Source organism: Protomyctophum bolini (assembly GCF_963924005.1).
Source record: "Protomyctophum bolini genome assembly, chromosome: 3".
Classification (NCBI taxonomy): domain Eukaryota; kingdom Metazoa; phylum Chordata; class Actinopteri; order Myctophiformes; family Myctophidae; genus Protomyctophum; species Protomyctophum bolini.
Window position 1 is genome coordinate 5,448,687 of NC_137864.1, and position 22,830 is coordinate 5,471,516.

At 36.4% G+C, this 22,830-nt stretch overlaps 1 protein-coding gene across 1 annotated transcript in view; it reads left to right on the forward strand.

The window, feature by feature from the left end:
* LOC308313451 (F-box/LRR-repeat protein 18-like) overlaps positions 1 to 22,830 on the forward strand; it is a gene marked incomplete at its 5' end in the record, with an annotated part of 64,407 nt that overhangs the window by 34,835 nt on the left and 6,742 nt on the right. The gene's annotated exons all lie outside the window — the stretch shown is intronic.

Here is a 22,830-nt window from a genome sequence, read left to right on the forward strand (position 1 = left end):
AGCTCCTACCGTACGGCATACTATAGCACGCCGTTTTTCATCATTTTTGAGGATTTGAAGAAAATTCAAAATTTAAAAAAACATGGGTTATAGCCCATCGTTTTTTGATTTTTTGAAAAAAAAATTATCCTCATTTTTCATCATTTTTGAACATGGGCTATAGCCCCTACCGTACGGCATACTATAGCACGCCGTTTTTCATCATTTTTAAGGATTTGAAGAAAATTCAAAATTAAAAAAAACATGGGTTATAGCCCATCGTTTTTTGAATTTTTGAAAAAAATGTTATCCTCATTTTTCATCATTTTTGAACATGGGCTATAGCCCCTACCGTACGGCAAACTATAGCACGCCGTTTTTCATCATTTTTGAGGATTTGAAGAAAATTCAAAATTTCAAAAAACATGGGTTATAGCCCATCGTTTTTTGATTTTTTGAAAAAAATGTTATCCTCATTTTTCATCATTTTTGAACATGGGCTATAGCCCCTACCGTACGGCAAACTATAGCACGCCGTTTTTCATCATTTTTGAGGATTTGAAGAAAATTCAAAATTTCAAAAAACATGGGTTATAGCCCATCGTTTTTTGAATTTTTGAAAAAAATGTTATCCTCATTTTTCATCATTTTTGAACATGGGCTATAGCCCCTACCGTACGGCATACTATAGCACGCCGTTTTTCATCATTTTTGAGGATTTGAAGAAAATTCAAAATTTCAAAAAACATGGGTTATAGCCCATCGTTTTTTGAATTTTTGAAAAAAATGTTATCCTCATTTTTCATCATTTTTGAACATGGGCTATAGCCCCTACCGTACGGCATACTATAGCACGCCGTTTTTCATCATTTTTGAGGATTTTAAGAAAATTCAAAATTTCAAAAAACATGGGTTATAGCCCATCGTTTTTTGAATTTTTGAAAAAAATGTTATCCTCATTTTTCATCATTTTTGAACATGGGCTATAGCCCCTACCGTATGGCATACTATAGCACGCCGTTTTTTATCATTTTTGAGGATTTGAAGAAAATTCAAAATTTCAAAAAAAATGGGTTATAGCCCATCGTTTTTTTAATTTTTGAAAAAAATGTTATCTTCATTTTTCATCATTTTTGAACATGGGCTATAGCCCCTACCGTACGGCATACTATAGCACGCCGTTTTTCATCATTTTTGAGGATTTGAAGAAAATTAAAAATTTCAAAAAACATGGGTTATAGCCCATCGTTTTTTGAATTTTTGAAAAAAATGTTATCCTCATTTTTCATCATTTTTGAACATGGGCTATAGCCCCTACCGTATGGCATACTATAGCACGCCGTTTTTCATCATTTTTGAGGATTTGAAGAAAATTAAAAATTTCAAAAAACATGGGTTATAGCCCATCGTTTTTTGAATTTTTGAAAAAAATGTTATCCTCATTTTTCATCATTTTTGAACATGGGCTATAGCCCCTACCGTACGGCATACTATAGCACGCCGTTTTTCATCATTTTTGAGGATTTGAAGAAAATTCAAAATTTCAAAAAACATGGGTTATAGCCCATCGTTTTTTTAATTTTTGAAAAAAATGTTATCCTCATTTTTCATCATTTTTGAACATGGGCTATAGCCCCTACCGTACGGCATACTATAGCACGCCGTTTTTCATCATTTTTGAGGATTTGAAGAAAATTCAAAATTTCAAAAAACATGGGTTATAGCCCATCGTTTTTTTTTATTTTTGAAAAAAATGTTATCCTCATTTTTCATCATTTTTGAACATGGGCTATAGCCCCTACCGTACGGCATACTATAGCACGCCGTTTTTCATCATTTTTGAGGATTTGAAGAAAATTCAAAATTTCAAAAAACATGGGTTATAGCCCATTGTTTTTTGAATTTTTGAAAAAAATGTTATCCTCATTTTTCATCATTTTTGAACATGGGCTATAGCCCCTACCGTACGGCATACTATAGCACGCCGTTTTTCATCATTTTTGAGGATTTGAAGAAAATTCAAAATTTCAAAAAACATGGGTTATAGCCCATTGTTTTTTGAATTTTTGAAAAAAATGTTATCCTCATTTTTCATCATTTTTGAACATGGGCTATAGCCCCTACCGTACGGCATACTATAGCACGCCGTTTTTCATCATTTTTGAGGATTTTAAGAAAATTCAAAATTTCAAAAAACATGGGTTATAGCCCATCGTTTTTTGAATTTTTGAAAAAAATGTTATCCTCATTTTTCATCATTTTTGAACATGGGCTATAGCCCCTACCGTACGGCATACTATAGCACGCCGTTTTTCATCATTTTTGAGGATTTGAAGAAAATTCAAAATTTCAAAAAACATGGGTTATAGCCCATCGTTTTTTGAATTTTTGAAAAAAATGTTATCCTCATTTTTCATCATTTTTGAACATGGGCTATAGCCCCTACCGTACGGCATACTATAGCACGCCGTTTTTCATCATTTTTGAGGATTTGAAGAAAATTCAAAATTTCAAAAAACATGGGTTATAGCCCATCGTTTTTTGAATTTTTGAAAAAAATGTTATCCTCATTTTTCATCATTTTTGAACATGGGCTATAGCCCCTACCGTACGGCATACTATAGCACGCCGTTTTTCATCATTTTTGAGGATTTGAAGAAAATTCAAAATTTCAAAAAACATGGGTTATAGCCCATTGTTTTTTGAATTTTTGAAAAAAATGTTATCCTCATTTTTCATCATTTTTGAACATGGGCTATAGCCCCTACCGTACGGCATACTATAGCACGCCGTTTTTCATCATTTTTGAGGATTTGAAGAAAATTCAAAATTTCAAAAAACATGGGTTATAGCCCATCGTTTTTTGAATTTTTGAAAAAAATGTTATCCTCATTTTTCATCATTTTTGAACATGGGCTATAGCCCCTACCGTACGGCATACTATAGCACGCCGTTTTTCATCATTTTTGAGGATTTGAAGAAAATTCAAAATTTCAAAAAACATGGGTTATAGCCCATCGTTTTTTGAATTTTTGAAAAAAATGTTATCCTCATTTTTCATCATTTTTGAACATGGGCTATAGCCCCTACCGTACGGCATACTATAGCACGCCGTTTTTCATCATTTTTGAGGATTTGAAGAAAATTCAAAATTTCAAAAAACATGGGTTATAGCCCATCGTTTTTTGAATTTTTGAAAAAAATGTTATCCTCATTTTTCATCATTTTTGAACATGGGCTATAGCCCCTACCGTACGGCATACTATAGCACGCCGTTTTTCATCATTTTTGAGGATTTGAAGAAAATTCAAAATTTCAAAAAACATGGGTTATAGCCCATCGTTTTTTGAATTTTTGAAAAAAATGTTATCCTCATTTTTCATCATTTTTGAACATGGGCTATAGCCCCTACCGTACGGCATACTATAGCACGCCGTTTTTCATCATTTTTGAGGATTTGAAGAAAATTAAAAATTTCAAAAAACATGGGTTATAGCCATAGAGTTATTATACAATAGAGAAGACACCCAGAGGAAATCTTGAAGCGCAATGGACATAGTGGCCGAAGAAGGTATTGCAGTTTGGTAAGGTTTTGCCCTCAAACACATGAACGCGCACTAGGCTCCGCCCACTCCAGCAAGTTTCAGCCAGCTCTCTGAGCTCTGCCCCAGAGCGGAGCGCTGAGAGGCCGACCGCATTAAAACCAGGAAATGTCGCATCAGGACTTTTGCTCATTACTTATTATTCTGTGTATATAAAATATAGATAATTTGTCTAATCTCTAGTTACATCAATATTGTTCTTGTAAAATAGTTGGTTTGTGACCAAGTATTAAGATTATAAAGATCGCTTATGTCATTTTGACTTCCAGGGACTTCCCATTCACTTACCATAGGCTTCTGCTGTAGAACTCCCGAGTCCGAATTCTTTTTTTTTTTTTTAAATAGCAGCTGTACATGAAATGTTAATGTTGATTTAGCATCAACATGATTATTTACCGATATAAATACATGGTTTGATAACCTACAAGTAGGCGAAAGTCATTTTCTGCCAGGCGTATGTCTCTCCATCTACCCCGTCTTCAAGCCTCCATCCCTGGGCAGAGGTTGAATGATTGACTGGTGGTCGTGGAGCTCTGTGCAGTGCCGTCTCTTTACAGTCTAAAATCAATGGTTAAATTATTCCATAACACTGAAAATGATCAATTTTCCAATTAAAATCAAATTATGGTTAAGTGTGTAAATTACATTTATTCTGTTTGGACAAAGTGCAGTTAAGAAAAGGTGGAGATCAAGGAAGAATTTCTCTATGTCACATGTGAAGTGTAAAACTGGGAATTTCACCCAAGGAATCCATGATGAAGTGCTAAGATAACCACAATAATAACCCAGATTCGTATTGATGTGCTTACCGAGATAATCAAAATGCTTTCATTTTAAACCAACCTCTGAATTAAAACATTGGGTTCTGCAAAAGTCACAGATCAAATTGCAATGATTTTTAAAATAATCTATTATTCACACTGGATAAACAACAGTGGGACTGGAATACTGTACATCCAAGGTACTCCTTCCTGATGGGATGCTATGGCAATGCTTACTATCAGAATATTTAACGTTTTCTTTTAAACATTTTTAACTAAATATCTTCCTTGGGTCCTATTAACAGAATAAGTGAACTTGGACAATAGGGGGGGTCAGTGCCTTAGAGTATATATACTCTAAGGTCAGTGGAGAACACATTTCCCTTAGGCACCATTTACACTGACAGCCAAATCTAGCCTGAATCAGATCTATCTGTGCCACATCCAGATTGGAATCTGATTTGTTTAAATAAGTCTAAATGGACAGGTCACATGGAATCTGTTTTTTTTCCAATCCCCATTTAACATTCAGAGGTGAATTGTTAAAACCTGGTTCAGGAACATGACACCATATGCTGGATATATTTCATTAACCACTTTGTTTTACATTAAATAGCTAAAGAAAATGGAAAGCTCACATGCTGTGAGCTTGTACTCGTTTGTTTAGATAATCGATATATTTCATTAGGCACTTGTACTATATGTTCACCAGATTAGATTATGTTATATATTTTAGAATATTTCTATTATTACCAGAATTAAAATACCTAAAAGACAAAACACATTATTTTTTTATAGTCCATGTGATTCCACAAAAATGATCATGAAGACGCATAGGTTTGACATGATGATATCCAGTTCTGATATCCAATGAGAACAGAATGAGAATAAAACAATAAATGTATGTCTTAACCGATTGAGTAGGCTGCATGTTGTGGTAAGATTGTCTCCCTGTAATTTTAATTTTAGCTTGAAGGTCACAGGTGTCCCAGCTTAAACCAGAAGATGAAGTAATCATACAATCATCATCATACAATCATACAAACATCAACACAGTATGGCTCTATTCTGGATAGAATTATTCAATTATCCATTGGATAGAATATACATTGAAGTGAGGGGCACTCTTATCATCATACATCATCATACATCACATTCCGTGCTCAGTCAATGAAATCATCACTATGTGGTACACACAAACACAAAGCTGGGCATAGGAGGGGCTGGCACCCCTTGAAAATACCAACAAAACACAGACACAGTATTTTGGCTTAATCTCTTGAAGCGAGTTTAAGTGTGTTTTTGAGGGGCGCTATAGCCCCTCCAATGCATGTTTTGAGAGTGACATAATGAAGATATGTACCAATGCTAGGGTATAACTGGCTCTCGATGGTGACGTAACATGTACATACATGTGTTTATGCCTTGCTTTTCTTTGCTTTCTTTCTTTTCTTTCTCCATTGCTCTATAAAGCAAATCATGCAGCTACGGCATATGCATAAAACAACATAGCGATGCGCGTTCACCACGAGTAGCACGCACACGCACACACGCACGATGCTAGTTCATGTGTCGGTCGTCGCGCGTTCATGTGTTTGAGGGCAAAAATCCAGAATGCACAGGGCTCCTAAACCGGAAGGAGGAGTGGATTCGCCTCATGCGCTTCTGAGCAACTCAATGCAAGTGGACGGGAGGAGAACTTGGGTGCCGTCTCTATTCATATATACTCTAAGGTTATAGCCCATCGTTTTTTGAATTTTTGAAAAAATGTTATCCTCATTTTTCATCATTTTTGAACATGGGCTATAGCCCCTACCGTATGGCATACTATAGCACGCCGTTTTTCATCATTTTTGAGGATTTGAAGAAAATTCAAAATTTCAAAAAACATGGGTTATAGCCCATCGTTTTTTGAATTTTTGAAAAAAATGTTATCTTCATTTTTCATCATTTTTGAACATGGGCTATAGCCCCTACCGTACGGCATACTATAGCACGCCGTTTTTCATCATTTTTGAGGATTTGAAGAAAATTCAAAATTTCAAAAAACATGGGTTATAGCCCATCGTTTTTTGAATTTTTGAAAAAAATGTTATCCTCATTTTTCATCATTTTTGAACATGGGCTATAGCCCCTACCGTACGGCATACTATAGCACGCCGTTTTTCATCATTTTTGAGGATTTGAAGAAAATTAAAAATTTCAAAAAACATGGGTTATAGCCCATCGTTTTTTGAATTTTTGAAAAAAATGTTATCCTCATTTTTCATCATTTTTGAACATGGGCTATAGCCCCTACCGTACGGCATACTATAGCACGCCGTTTTTCATCATTTTTGAGGATTTGAAGAAAATTCAAAATTTCAAAAAACATGGGTTATAGCCCATCGTTTTTTGAATTTTTGAAAAAAATGTTATCCTCATTTTTCATCATTTTTGAACATGGGCTATAGCCCCTACCGTACGGCATACTATAGCACGCCGTTTTTCATCATTTTTGAGGATTTGAAGAAAATTCAAAATTTCAAAAAACATGGGTTATAGCCCATAGTTTTTTGAATTTTTGAACATGGGCTATAGCCCCTACCGTACGGCATTTGTAAGTGTAAGGCTTAATTGGGTCGTCCACTCACAGTTAAAGGTAGAGTAAGTGATTTCACTCAAAAAACCTTAGGTTTCGTTTTTGGCTGTGGGACCTAAGCCTTCGTCCAATCAGGATAGAGAGTCAAAAACGAAACTTAAGGTTTTTTGACCCCCAGGGGTTAACTGGGGACAGGGAGGAACTCCTTATATGGTCAGCACACTCTATAGTAGAGAGGATTATCACAACAAAACAAAAAAATAAGTGATATTTGAATTAAGTGAAATCACTTACTCTACCTTTAACAGTCTTTGTATTGAGTTTGTGCTTGAAATGTAGGCCTACTGTAATTCTGCAAACTGTTGTATTTCAATCAATCAATCAAAATTGACATTTCAACTATTGATCAGACGCTATGCATTGACGACACCTAGTGGTCATTCATTTTATTTGCATGCATGCAGAGAAATCACAACATTGTGAGACGCACTGGGTCGTTGCCATGTTTTGCAACGGAAACCAGCGACCTGCCTTGTGTAAGTAAGTAAGTACATTTTATTTATAAAGCACCTTTCTTAACAATGTTACAAAGTGCTGTACAGTGACACAATAAAATCAATCATAATTAAAACAGGACAGTACAACAAGCAAATAAGAACAACATAATCAAGTCAAATAAAATCAGAAAAATGTTCCCGAAATAAAAACGTTTTCAGTGGACGAAGCCAGGCTTAATACGAGCAGACGTGGCAACGCGATCGAAACACAGGGGCAATCTCCCGTTGGCCGAGAGGTTGGAACTCACGGGCCAATGGGAGCCTGTGTCGTGTAATTTCTCCCTTTACACTGACTATAATTCTATCTATTTGAGACAGAAACGGCTAAGCAATACGGCAGGCTGTAGTCAAAAGCACCGGACGAATGAAGGCAGGCAGACAGGCAGATTCAAATTCAGATTCAGATTCAGATTCAGGCAGGCAGGCAGATTCAAAAAACAATGGGCTATAACCCATGTTTTTTGAAATTTTGAATTTTCTTCAAATCCTCAAAAATGATGAAAAACGGCGTGCTATAGTATGCCGTACGGTAGGGGCTATAGCCCATGTTCAAAAATGATGAAAAATGAGGATAACATTTTTTTCAAAAATTAAAAAAACGATGGGCTATAACCCATGTTTTTTGAAATTTTGAATTTTCTTCAAATCCTCAAAAATGATGAAAAACGGCGTGCTATAGTATGCCGTACGGTAGGGGCTATAGCCCATGTTCAAAAATGATGAAAAATGAGGATAACATTTTTTTTCAAAAATTCAAAAAACAATGGGCTATAACCCATGTTTTTTGAAATTTTGAATTTTCTTCAAATCCTCAAAAATGATGAAAAACGGCGTGCTATAGTATGCCGTACGGTAGGGGCTATAGCCCATGTTCAAAAATGATGAAAAATGAGGATAACATTTTTTTCAAAAATTCAAAAAACGATGGGCTATAACCCATGTTTTTTGAAATTTTGAATTTTCTTCAAATCCTCAAAAATGATGAAAAACGGCGTGCTATAGTATGCCGTACGGTAGGGGCTATAGCCCATGTTCAAAAATGATGAAAAATGAGGATAACATTTTTTTCAAAAATTCAAAAAACGATGGGCTATAATATAACCCATGTTTTTAATTTTCTTCAAATCCTCAAAAATGATGAAAAACGGCGTGCTATAGTATGCCGTACGGTAGGGGCTATAGCCCATGTTCAAAAATGATGAAAAATGAGGATAACATTTTTTTCAAAAATTCAAAAAACAATGGGCTATAACCCATGTTTTTTTTAATTTTGAATTTTCTTCAAATCCTCAAAAATGATGAAAAACGGCGTGCTATAGTATGCCGTACGGTAGGGGCTATAGCCCATGTTCAAAAATGATGAAAAATGAGGATAACATTTTTTTCAAAAATTCAAAAAACGATGGGCTATAACCCATGTTTTTTGAAATTTTGAATTTTCTTCAAATCCTCAAAAATGATGAAAAACGGCGTGCTATAGTATGCCGTACGGTAGGGGCTATAGCCCATGTTCAAAAATGATGAAAAATGAGGATAACATTTTTTTCAAAAATTCAAAAAACGATGGGCTATAATATAACCCATGTTTTTTTTAAATTTTGAAATTTCTTCAAATCCTCAAAAATGATGAAAAACGGCGTGCTATAGTATGCCGTACGGTAGGGGCTATAGCCCATGTTCAAAAATGATGAAAAATGAGGATAACATTTTTTTCAAAAATTCAAAAAACAATGGGCTATAACCCATGTTTTTTGAAATTTTGAATTTTCTTCAAATCCTCAAAAATGATGAAAAACGGCGTGCTATAGTATGCCGTACGGTAGGGGCTATAGCCCATGTTCAAAAATGATGAAAAATGAGGATAACATTTTTTTCAAAAATTCAAAAAACAATGGGCTATAACCCATGTTTTTTTTAATTTTGAATTTTCTTCAAATCCTCAAAAATGATGAAAAACGGCGTGCTATAGTATGCCGTACGGTAGGGGCTATAGCCCATGTTCAAAAATGATGAAAAATGAGGATAACATTTTTTTCAAAAATTCAAAAAACGATGGGCTATAACCCATGTTTTTTGAAATTTTGAATTTTCTTCAAATCCTCAAAAATGATGAAAAACGGCGTGCTATAGTATGCCGTACGGTAGGGGCTATAGCCCATGTTCAAAAATGATGAAAAATGAGGATAACATTTTTTTCAAAAATTCAAAAAACGATGGGCTATAATATAACCCATGTTTTTTTTAAATTTTGAAATTTCTTCAAATCCTCAAAAATGATGAAAAACGGCGTGCTATAGTATGCCGTACGGTAGGGGCTATAGCCCATGTTCAAAAATGATGAAAAATGAGGATAACATTTTTTTCAAAAATTCAAAAAACAATGGGCTATAACCCATGTTTTTTGAAATTTTGAATTTTCTTCAAATCCTCAAAAATGATGAAAAACGGCGTGCTATAGTATGCCGTACGGTAGGGGCTATAGCCCATGTTCAAAAATGATGAAAAATGAGGATAACATTTTTTTCAAAAATTCAAAAAACGATGGGCTATAACCCATGTTTTTTGAAATTTTGAATTTTCTTCAAATCCTCAAAAATGATGAAAAACGGCGTGCTATAGTATGCCGTACGGTAGGGGCTATAGCCCATGTTCAAAAATGATGAAAAATGAGGATAACATTTTTTTCAAAAATTCAAAAAACGATGGGCTATAATATAACCCATGTTTTTTTTAAATTTTTAAATTTCTTCAAATCCTCAAAAATGATGAAAAACGGCGTGCTATAGTATGCCGTACGGTAGGGGCTATAGCCCATGTTCAAAAATGATGAAAAATGAGGATAACATTTTTTTCAAAAATTCAAAAAACGATGGGCTATAACCCATGTTTTTTGAAATTTTGAATTTTCTTCAAATCCTCAAAAATGATGAAAAACGGCGTGCTATAGTATGCCGTACGGTAGGGGCTATAGCCCATGTTCAAAAATGATGAAAAATGAGGATAACATTTTTTTCAAAAATTCAAAAAACGATGGGCTATAATATAACCCATGTTTTTTTTAAATTTTGAAATTTCTTCAAATCCTCAAAAATGATGAAAAACGGCGTGCTATAGTATGCCGTACGGTAGGGGCTATAGCCCATGTTCAAAAATGATGAAAAATGAGGATAACATTTTTTTCAAAAATTCAAAAAACAATGGGCTATAACCCATGTTTTTTGAAATTTTGAATTTTCTTCAAATCCTCAAAAATGATGAAAAACGGCGTGCTATAGTATGCCGTACGGTAGGGGCTATAGCCCATGTTCAAAAATGATGAAAAATGAGGATAACATTTTTTTCAAAAATTCAAAAAACAATGGGCTATAACCCATGTTTTTTGAAATTTTGAATTTTCTTCAAATCCTCAAAAATGATGAAAAACGGCGTGCTATAGTATGCCGTACGGTAGGGGCTATAGCCCATGTTTAAAAATGATGAAAAATGAGGATAACATTTTTTTCAAAAATTCAAAAAACGATGGGCTATTACCCATGTTTTTTTTTATTTTGAATTTTCTTCAAATCCTCAAAAATGATGAAAAACGGCGTGCTATAGTATGCCGTACGGTAGGGGCTATAGCCCATGTTCAAAAATGATGAAAAATGAGGATAACATTTTTTTCAAAAAATCAAAAAACGATGGGCTATAACCCATGTTTTTTGAAATTTTGAATTTTCTTCAAATCCTCAAAAATGATGAAAAACGGCGTGCTATAGTATGCCGTACGGTAGGGGCTATAGCCCATGTTCAAAAATGATGAAAAATGAGGATAACATTTTTTTCAAAAATTCAAAAAACGATGGGCTATAACCCATGTTTTTTGAAATTTTGAATTTTCTTCAAATCCTCAAAAATGATGAAAAACGGCGTGCTATAGTATGCCGTACGGTAGGGGCTATAGCCCATGTTCAAAAATGATGAAAAATGAGGATAACATCTTTTTCAAAAATTCAAAAAACGATGGGCTATAACCCATGTTTTTTGAAATTTTGAATTTTCTTCAAATCCTCAAAAATGATGAAAAACGGCGTGCTATAGTATGCCGTACGGTAGGGGCTATAGCCCATGTTCAAAAATGATGAAAAATGAGGATAACATTTTTTTCAAAAATTCAAAAAACGATGGGCTATAACCCATGTTTTTTGAAATTTTGAATTTTCTTCAAATCCTCAAAAATGATGAAAAACGGCGTGCTATAGTATGCCGTACGGTAGGGGCTATAGCCCATGTTCAAAAATGATGAAAAATGAGGATAACATTTTTTTCAAAAATTCAAAAAACGATGGGCTATAATATAACCCATGTTTTTTTAAAATTTTGAATTTTCTTCAAATCCTCAAAAATGATGAAAAACGGCGTGCTATAGTATGCCGTACGGTAGGGGCTATAGCCCATGTTCAAAAATGATGAAAAATGAGGATAACATTTTTTTCAAAAATTCAAAAAACAATGGGCTATAACCCATGTTTTTTGAAATTTTGAATTTTCTTCAAATCCTCAAAAATGATGAAAAACGGCGTGCTATAGTATGCCGTACGGTAGGGGCTATAGCCCATGTTCAAAAATGATGAAAAATGAGGATAACATTTTTTTCAAAAATTCAAAAAACAATGGGCTATAACCCATGTTTTTTGAAATTTTGAATTTTCTTCAAATCCTCAAAAATGATGAAAAACGGCGTGCTATAGTATGCCGTACGGTAGGGGCTATAGCCCATGTTAAAAAATTATGAAAAATGAGGATAACATTTTTTTCAAAAATTCAAAAAACAATGGGCTATAACCCATGTTTTTTGAAATTTTGAATTTTCTTCAAATCCTCAAAAATGATGAAAAACGGCGTGCTATAGTATGCCGTACGGTAGGGGCTATAGCCCATGTTCAAAAATGATGAAAAATGAGGATAACATTTTTTTCAAAAATTCAAAAAACGATGGGCTATAACCCATGTTTTTTGAAATTTTGAATTTTCTTCAAATCCTCAAAAATGATGAAAAACGGCGTGCTATAGTATGCCGTACGGTAGGGGCTATAGCCCATGTTCAAAAATGATGAAAAATGAGGATAACATTTTTTTCAAAAATTCAAAAAACGATGGGCTATAATATAACCCATGTTTTTAATTTTCTTCAAATCCTCAAAAATGATGAAAAACGGCGTGCTATAGTATGCCGTACGGTAGGGGCTATAGCCCATGTTCAAAAATGATGAAAAATGAGGATAACATTTTTTTCAAAAATTCAAAAAACAATGGGCTATAACCCATGTTTTTTGAAATTTTGAATTTTCTTCAAATCCTCAAAAATGATGAAAAACGGCGTGCTATAGTATGCCGTACGGTAGGGGCTATAGCCCATGTTCAAAAATGATGAAAAATGAGGATAACATTTTTTTCAAAAATTCAAAAAACGATGGGCTATAACCCATGTTTTTTGAAATTTTGAATTTTCTTCAAATCCTCAAAAATGATGAAAAACGGCGTGCTATAGTATGCCGTACGGTAGGGGCTATAGCCCATGTTCAAAAATGATGAAAAATGAGGATAACATTTTTTTCAAAAATTCAAAAAACGATGGGCTATAATATAACCCATGTTTTTTTTAAATTTTTAAATTTCTTCAAATCCTCAAAAATGATGAAAAACGGCGTGCTATAGTATGCCGTACGGTAGGGGCTATAGCCCATGTTTAAAAATGATGAAAAATGAGGATAACATTTTTTTCAAAAATTCAAAAAACAATGGGCTATAACCCATGTTTTTTGAAATTTTGAATTTTCTTCAAATCCTCAAAAATGATGAAAAACGGCGTGCTATAGTATGCCGTACGGTAGGGGCTATAGCCCATGTTCAAAAATGATGAAAAATGAGGATAACATTTTTTTCAAAAATTCAAAAAACAATGGGCTATAACCCATGTTTTTTGAAATTTTGAATTTTCTTCAAATCCTCAAAAATGATGAAAAACGGCGTGCTATAGTATGCCGTACGGTAGGGGCTATAGCCCATGTTCAAAAATGATGAAAAATGAGGATAACATTTTTTTCAAAAATTCAAAAAACGATGGGCTATAACCCATGTTTTTTGAAATTTTGAATTTTCTTCAAATCCTCAAAAATGATGAAAAACGGCGTGCTATAGTATGCCGTACGGTAGGGGCTATAGCCCATGTTCAAAAATGATGAAAAATGAGGATAACATTTTTTTCAAAAATTCAAAAAACGATGGGCTATAATATAACCCATGTTTTTTTTAAATTTTGAAATTTCTTCAAATCCTCAAAAATGATGAAAAACGGCGTGCTATAGTATGCCGTACGGTAGGGGCTATAGCCCATGTTCAAAAATGATGAAAAATGAGGATAACATTTTTTTCAAAAATTCAAAAAACAATGGGCTATAACCCATGTTTTTTGAAATTTTGAATTTTCTTCAAATCCTCAAAAATGATGAAAAACGGCGTGCTATAGTATGCCGTACGGTAGGGGCTATAGCCCATGTTCAAAAATGATGAAAAATGAGGATAACATTTTTTTCAAAAATTCAAAAAACAATGGGCTATAACCCATGTTTTTTGAAATTTTGAATTTTCTTCAAATCCTCAAAAATGATGAAAAACGGCGTGCTATAGTATGCCGTACGGTAGGGGCTATAGCCCATGTTTAAAAATGATGAAAAATGAGGATAACATTTTTTTCAAAAATTCAAAAAACGATGGGCTATTACCCATGTTTTTTTTTATTTTGAATTTTCTTCAAATCCTCAAAAATGATGAAAAACGGCGTGCTATAGTATGCCGTACGGTAGGGGCTATAGCCCATGTTCAAAAATGATGAAAAATGAGGATAACATTTTTTTCAAAAAATCAAAAAACGATGGGCTATAACCCATGTTTTTTGAAATTTTGAATTTTCTTCAAATCCTCAAAAATGATGAAAAACGGCGTGCTATAGTATGCCGTACGGTAGGGGCTATAGCCCATGTTCAAAAATGATGAAAAATGAGGATAACATTTTTTTCAAAAATTCAAAAAACGATGGGCTATAATATAACCCATGTTTTTTTTAAATTTTGAATTTTCTTCAAATCCTCAAAAATGATGAAAAACGGCGTGCTATAGTATGCCGTACGGTAGGGGCTATAGCCCATGTTCAAAAATGATGAAAAATGAGGATAACATCTTTTTCAAAAATTCAAAAAACGATGGGCTATAACCCATGTTTTTTGAAATTTTGAATTTTCTTCAAATCCTCAAAAATGATGAAAAACGGCGTGCTATAGTATGCCGTACGGTAGGGGCTATAGCCCATGTTCAAAAATGATGAAAAATGAGGATAACATTTTTTTCAAAAAATCAAAAAACGATGGGCTATAACCCATGTTTTTTGAAATTTTGAATTTTCTTCAAATCCTCAAAAATGATGAAAAACGGCGTGCTATAGTATGCCGTACGGTAGGGGCTATAGCCCATGTTCAAAAATGATGAAAAATGAGGATAACATTTTTTTCAAAAATTCAAAAAACGATGGGCTATAACCCATGTTTTTTGAAATTTTGAATTTTCTTCAAATCCTCAAAAATGATGAAAAACGGCGTGCTATAGTATGCCGTACGGTAGGGGCTATAGCCCATGTTCAAAAATGATGAAAAATGAGGATAACATCTTTTTCAAAAATTCAAAAAACGATGGGCTATAACCCATGTTTTTTGAAATTTTGAATTTTCTTCAAATCCTCAAAAATGATGAAAAACGGCGTGCTATAGTATGCCGTACGGTAGGGGCTATAGCCCATGTTCAAAAATGATGAAAAATGAGGATAACATTTTTTTCAAAAATTCAAAAAACAATGGGCTATAACCCATGTTTTTTGAAATTTTGAATTTTCTTCAAATCCTCAAAAATGATGAAAAACGGCGTGCTATAGTATGCCGTACGGTAGGGGCTATAGCCCATGTTCAAAAATGATGAAAAATGAGGATAACATTTTTTTCAAAAATTCAAAAAACGATGGGCTATAACCCATGTTTTTTGAAATTTTGAATTTTCTTCAAATCCTCAAAAATGATGAAAAACGGCGTGCTATAGTATGCCGTACGGTAGGGGCTATAGCCCATGTTCAAAAATGATGAAAAATGAGGATAACATTTTTTTCAAAAATTCAAAAAACGATGGGCTATAATATAACCCATGTTTTTTTGAAATTTTGAAATTTCTTCAAATCCTCAAAAATGATGAAAAACGGCGTGCTATAGTATGCCGTACGGTAGGGGCTATAGCCCATGTTCAAAAATGATGAAAAATGAGGATAACATTTTTTTCAAAAATTCAAAAAACAATGGGCTATAACCCATGTTTTTTGAAATTTTGAATTTTCTTCAAATCCTCAAAAATGATGAAAAACGGCGTGCTATAGTATGCCGTACGGTAGGGGCTATAGCCCATGTTCAAAAATGATGAAAAATGTGGATAACATTTTTTTCAAAAATTCAAAAAACGATGGGCTATAACCCATGTTTTTTGAAATTTTGAATTTTCTTCAAATCCTCAAAAATGATGAAAAACGGCGTGCTATAGTATGCCGTACGGTAGGGGCTATAGCCCATGTTCAAAAATGATGAAAAATGAGGATAACATTTTTTTCAAAAATTCAAAAAACGATGGGCTATAACCCATGTTTTTTGAAATTTTGAATTTTCTTCAAATCCTCAAAAATGATGAAAAACGGCGTGCTATAGTATGCCGTACGGTAGGGTCTATAGCCCATGTTCAAAAATGATGAAAAATGAGGATAACATTTTTTCAAAAATTCAAAAAATGATGGGCTATAACCCATGTTTTTTGAAATTTTGAATTTTCTTCAAATCCTCAAAATTGATGAAAAACGGCGTGCTATAGTATGCCGTACGGTAGGGGCTATAGCCCATGTTCAAAAATGATGAAAAATGAGGATAACATTTTTTTCAAAAATTCAAAAAACGATGGGCTATAACCCATGTTTTTTTTTATTTTGAATTTTCTTCAAATCCTCAAAAATGATGAAAAACGGCGTGCTATAGTATGGCATGAATTGAACAAAGGGCATTGTTCAATTCATCAAAACATTTAGAGACAAACAAATAGACACTTATATGTAGTTAAAGCAACAGAGTTAAGCAACAGAAACAAACAACAATGGATTCTACAGTGTAAAGACACCAATTTAATTATAAATGTCAATAAAGTTGAATATCTAATAATATCAATTTAAAATGTATTATCCAATACAAATTTCCTTACCATTTTTAATGTTTTAGTTTTGTATTGCTATTTTTATTTGCTAATTGTAGATTGACCTACTTTTTGTTTCTGGCATTCCGCTGCTTGTTATTTTTTATTTTATTTTCATGTGAAGTACTTTGAGTTGCATTTTATGTATGACATGTGCTATATAAATAAAGTTTAATATGTGAAGTACTTTAGTTGTCAAGGATGCAGACAGAGTTGAACCCAGGAGCAAAGTCACAACAAACTAGAGTATAATAATAAAGTATTTAATAAAGAATTACGAGATATCTTACACAGGGGAATGCAGGTAGGAATCAGGCATGAATCAGAATGACATCAAAGTCAACACATGAACAGGCAGGACATCTGTGACACAGGTTATGAACTGACAATGAGTGTTTGTACTGAGTCCAGTTTTATAGTGAGCAGGTTGATTGGAGAAGTGTTCACTGCTGGGCTGATTAGGTAGTTGACAGGTAACTGGGTGTGCTGGAATGGGATATGGGAGGCCAGTGTGGAGACTGAGGGAGAGACAGAATGTGACAGAGTTGCATACATAACAGAGAGGAATGGGCCGGACCCTGCGCGCAGGGTCCGGCCCATTCCTCTCTGTTATGTCATATGACGAGCATTTAACTTTTAATATCACAATTATTGTAGCTAATCTTTAACTGAATCTGGAAGTATTCCTTTATTAAATGATTCTTCATAGTCTGGAATTGTAACTGATCAATTTTCTTTTGTGACTTTCGCCTTTATTTTATATGGATATACATAAAATGCAACTCAAAGTACTTCACATGAAAATAAAATAAAAAATAACAAGCAGCGGAATGCCAGAAACAAAAAGTAGGTCAATCTACAATTAGCAAATAAAAATAGCAATACAAAACTAAAACATTAAAAATGGTAAGGAAATTTGTATTGGATAATACATTTTAAATTGATATTCTTAGATATTCAACTTTATTGACATTTATAATTAAATTGGTGTCTTTACACTGTAGAATTTTACATTTGATTTAAGTGTCTATTTGTTTGTCTCTAAATGTTTTGATGAATTGAACAATGCCCTTTTGGTAAACAAGTGGAAGGCTTAATTGGGTCGTCCACTCACAGTTAACAGTCTTTGTATTGAGTTTGTGCTTGAAATGTAGGCCTACTGTAATTCTGCAAACTGTTAATAAATATTTCAATCAATCAATCAATCAAAATTGACATTTCAACTATTGATCAGACGCTGTGCATTGACGACACCTAATGGTCATTCATTTTAATTGCATGCATGCAGAGAAATCACAACATTGTGAGACGCACTGGGTCGTTGCCATGTTTTGCCACGGAAACCAGCGACCTGCCTTGTGTAAGTAAGTAAGTAAATTTTATTTATAAAGCACCTTTCTTAACAATGTTACAAAGTGCTGTACAGTGACACAATAAAATCAATCATAATTAAAACAGTGACAGTACAACAAGCAAATAAGAACAACATAATCAAGTCAAATAAAATCAGAAAAATGTTCCCGAAATAAAAACGTTTTCAGTGGACGAAGCCAGGCTTGATACGAGCAGACGTGGCAACGCGATCGAAACACAGGGGCAATCTCCCGTTGGCCGAGAGGTTGGAACTCACGGGCCAATGGGAGCCTGCATGCTTTTGGGCGGCCAATAAGGGCAGGGGTAAAACAGAGAGAATTGTTCCGGATCCTTAGGAGGAACTCCCGATGGTCCTCCAGCACCTTGATGTCATGACATGGGACTTGAACCGGCCAACTGACTGTAGCAGAGGCATCGGGCCAAGCGCTCCACACCATTACGCCACGGCACCTTTGGGCATTCTGCAGATGTCTCCGGGTGCTTTTGAGTTTCTCTTTTTTATTCTAGCCTTGAAAAGTTCAAATTACTGCAGCATTGAGCTGTAGGAGGAACTCCCGATGGTCCTCCAGCACCTTGATGTCATGACATGGGACTTGAACCGGCCAACTGACTGTAGCAGAGGCAACGGGCCAAGCGCTCCACACCATTACACCACGGCACCTTTGGGCATTCAGCAGATGTCTCCGGGTGCTTTTGAGTTTTAATTTTTTATTCTAGCCTTGAAAAGTTCAAATTACTGCAGCATTGAGCTGTAGGAGGAACTCCCGATGGTCCTCCAGCACCTTGATGTCATGACATGGGACTTGAACCGGCCAACTGACTGTAGCAGAGGCATCGGGCCAAGCGCTCCACACCATTACGCCACGGCACCTTTGGGCATTCAGCAGATGTCTCCGGGTGCTTTTGAGTTTTTATTTTTTATTCTAGCCTTGAAAAGTTCAAATTACTGCAGCATTGAGCTGTAGGAGGAACTCCCGATGGTCCTCCAGCACCTTGATGTCATGACATGGGACTTGAACCGGCCAACTGACTGTAGCAGAGGCATCGGGCCAAGCGCTCCACACCATTACGCCACGGCACCTTTGGGCATTCAGCAGATGTCTCCGGGTGCTTTTGAGTTTTTTTTATTTATTCTAGCCTTGAAAAGTTCAAATTACTGCAGCATTGAGCTGTAGGAGGAACTCCTGATGGTCCTCCAGCACCTTGATGTCATGACATGGGACTTGAACCGGCCAACTGACTGTAGCAGAGGCAACGGGCCAAGCGCACCACACCATTACACCACGGCACCTTTGGGCATTCAGCAGATGTCTCCGGGTGCTTTTGAGTTTTTATTTTTTATTCTAGCCTTGAAAAGTTCAAATTACTGCAGCATTGAGCTGTAGGAGGAACTCCCGATGGTCCCACGGCGGCCGGTCGCGGATAGTCGGCACAGCGGGACAGCCAATGAAACGAAGGCTTGCCTTTGTTGCCATGTAGAGTTCATCTTTTTTGCCATCTTTTTCACCCAATCACTTTTCTTTGCAGGGGATTTGGAGACTGTAGTTCGATTCCCCCTCATGGAAGATGTATCCATAGTTAAAGTTAGTTATTGATCAGTTAACTGCCTGGTAATGGCATACCTGGATGTAAAATAATAAAATATGTTGAGTTTAATGGTACCAGTGTGATTGTGACTCATTTCTCTGACCTTGATTTTCTACTCTATACTGCTTATATTTAGTTATGATGATTATGAAGAATGGAACCAAATGTTTCCATTTGTACACTCATAGTTAAATTAACATTGATTTGAAAATATAAATTGGGGGACCCAGAGATAGAAATCGCAGAAATGGGGGTCCGTAGACTAATGCATGTCAAAATGGGGGTCCTTGAAATTAAACGGATTGAGAATCACTGCTAGAGCCATTAAAAAAGAAATCTTCCCTTATGGGGTTCCCTGGCATGTTTTCAAATGGGGGGGACAAGGGCTAATTAGTGTCAATTTGGGGTCCTTGACATGAAAAAGTTTGGGAACCACTGGTCTATATAAATCATAGTACATCACACCATCCCTTTTTCTTTCAATGTAACATCACAACAAATTACTTTTAAACATTTCAGTTGAACTCTGTGAAATGACACAACTCTTATATACAAAGAAAATTTGAAAATGGATACAATATCAAAAAACTGTGGGATACAATATATAGTGCAAATGTATCGGCTAGCAGCAGTTGAAATCCTATCCTAAAATTTGAACAAATGTAGAATGTATTGCTCTGTTTATATAACAGAATTTATTTAAACAGATGTATTTTGCTGTAAGCAGTGTAGGGGTATAAACAGTGTACACACAATGATTTGTATTCCTTAAGGTGCTTCCATTCAAGTGTACACTTAAACTGTATTGTAACCCAAGAACCGGAGGCAGAGACGTAGTTCCACTGATAAAGATCTCTCTTTATTATCATTGAATAAGCGTCCATACAACGACAGCAATGACAGCATTTACGTGTGTGCGTCATAGACAGGTCTGCTCTCTCAACCTAACTATACACGGAGCAACCCGTCAATCACTCCCCCAAGACAGTCCCATTGGCTCACGCCATAGCTCACCGCACACTAAGTTGGCTTGTTTACTGTTAGACCCACAGTTTGGATATAAATATTGAAATGACAATTAAAATTGCATTTCAATATATCACACACATTATGTTGTAGTATTACTGTTGTATGGTAGACAATATATTTGTCACCGTCACTGCTGTCAGTTTCTTATGTGGCGTAAACATAAAAAACGCAGAGAGAGACAAATCCAGGCATTAATCTCGTCCAAAAATATATAAAACTTAAACGCCAAAATCGCGAGAGAGTCAGCTGTTCATTACAAAGTATTCCACGGACCTCGATGTGATCGTTAGCTGCGATAAAGTAACAAAAAGCTGATGATGACTCGTGCAGGAAAAATAATATCATAACAAAAAAAACGAGAGAAGAAGAACAGAGTCATTCGGCAGTGACATTCAGAACAGCGCCACGGCCCATGCACAACCACTCTGTGGCCAGATATATATTACATCGGTAGTGAAGTTTAGGACAGCGCCACGGCCCATCCACAACCACTCTGTGGCCAGATATATATTACATCGGTAGTGAACTTTAGGACAGCGCCACGGCCCATCCACAACCACTCTGTGGCCAGATATATATTACATCGGTAGTGAAGTTTAGGACAGCGCCACGGCCCATCCACAACCACTCTGTGGCCAGATATATATTACATCGGTAGTGAACTTTAGGACAGCGCCACGGCCCATCCGCAACCACTCTGTGGCCAGATATATATTGCATCGGTAGCGAAGTTTAGGACAGCGCCACGGCCCGTCCGCACCCACGTTGCGGCCGGAAAGGGTACTGCGCCCGTAGTGATTTTCCCTACCATAGACAATGCATTGGAGCCCGTTTAGTAGGCGGTGCTGGTTCAAATCACCAACACCTAGAGTAGCTGCGACCCACTGGAAAAATCAGATAATATCCATAGAATACCTAGTAGGAAGGTGTTGGTTCAAATCACCAACACCTAGAATAGAGGCAGACCAGGTTAGATAGGGGGAGAATAGTTCAAGGGTCAGATAAATTGTGAGAGTAGTTGAGGTGGTCAGGTAGAGTAGGTCAGGGGGTGTCAGAGTGGGGGTCAGGTAGGTGGATAGTAGGTCAGGTGTCAGGTAGGAGGAGAGTAGTGGTCAGGTAGGAGGAGAGTAGGAAGGGGATGGGTCAGGCAGGGGAGAGTAGATAGGGGAGGGGGCAGGCAGGGGTAGAGTAGGAAGGGGAGGGGCCAGGCAGGGGGAGAGTAGGAAGGGGAGGGGGCAGGCAGGGGGAGAGTAGGTAGGGGATGGGGCAGGCAGGGGGAGAGTAGGAAGGGGAGGAGCCAGGCAGGAGGAGAGTAGGAAGGGGCGGGGCCAGGCAGGGGGAGAGTAGGAAGGGGAGGGGTCAGGCAGTGAAAGAGTAGGAAGGGGAGGGGTCAGGCAGGGGGAGAGTAGGAAGGGGAGGGGTCAGGCAGTGATAGAGTAGGAAGGGGAGTGGTCAGTTAGGGCGAGAGTAGATAGGGGAGGGGGCAGGAAGGGGAGGAGCCAGGCAGGGGGAGAGTAGGAAGGGGAGGAGCCAGGCAGGAGGAGAGTAGGAGGGAGGGGCCAGGCATGGGGAGAGTAGGAAGTGGAGGGGCCAGGCATGGGGAGAGTAGGAAGGGGGCCCCTCCCCTTCCTACTCTCCCCCTGCCTGGCCCCTCCCTCCTACTCTGCCCCTGATTTTCGTCATTTTTTTCAAATCCTCAAAAATGATGAAAAACGGCATGCTACAGTACCCTAACCCTTGATCGTAGAAGATAGTAATGTAGGACTCTACAGATCAAGTGCTATCCAGTCATAATGAACACTTGAAGAAACTACTACAGAAAACTGGAAACACTGCATCCCATCTGTAGGAATGAACAATCGACAGCAGGGGACAACAGAAACATGGGTCACATATAATTCGCCCAGCTGGTACCCACTTAAGGCCAAATCAGATCCCAGTTCAAACCCATATAGGCAAACACAGGTGGCGCACACATGGTTCTGAAATAAAATGGCCCATTTGGATACCACCTAAGACCCACTTAGAAACCTGCATAAGCCCATATGGGCTAA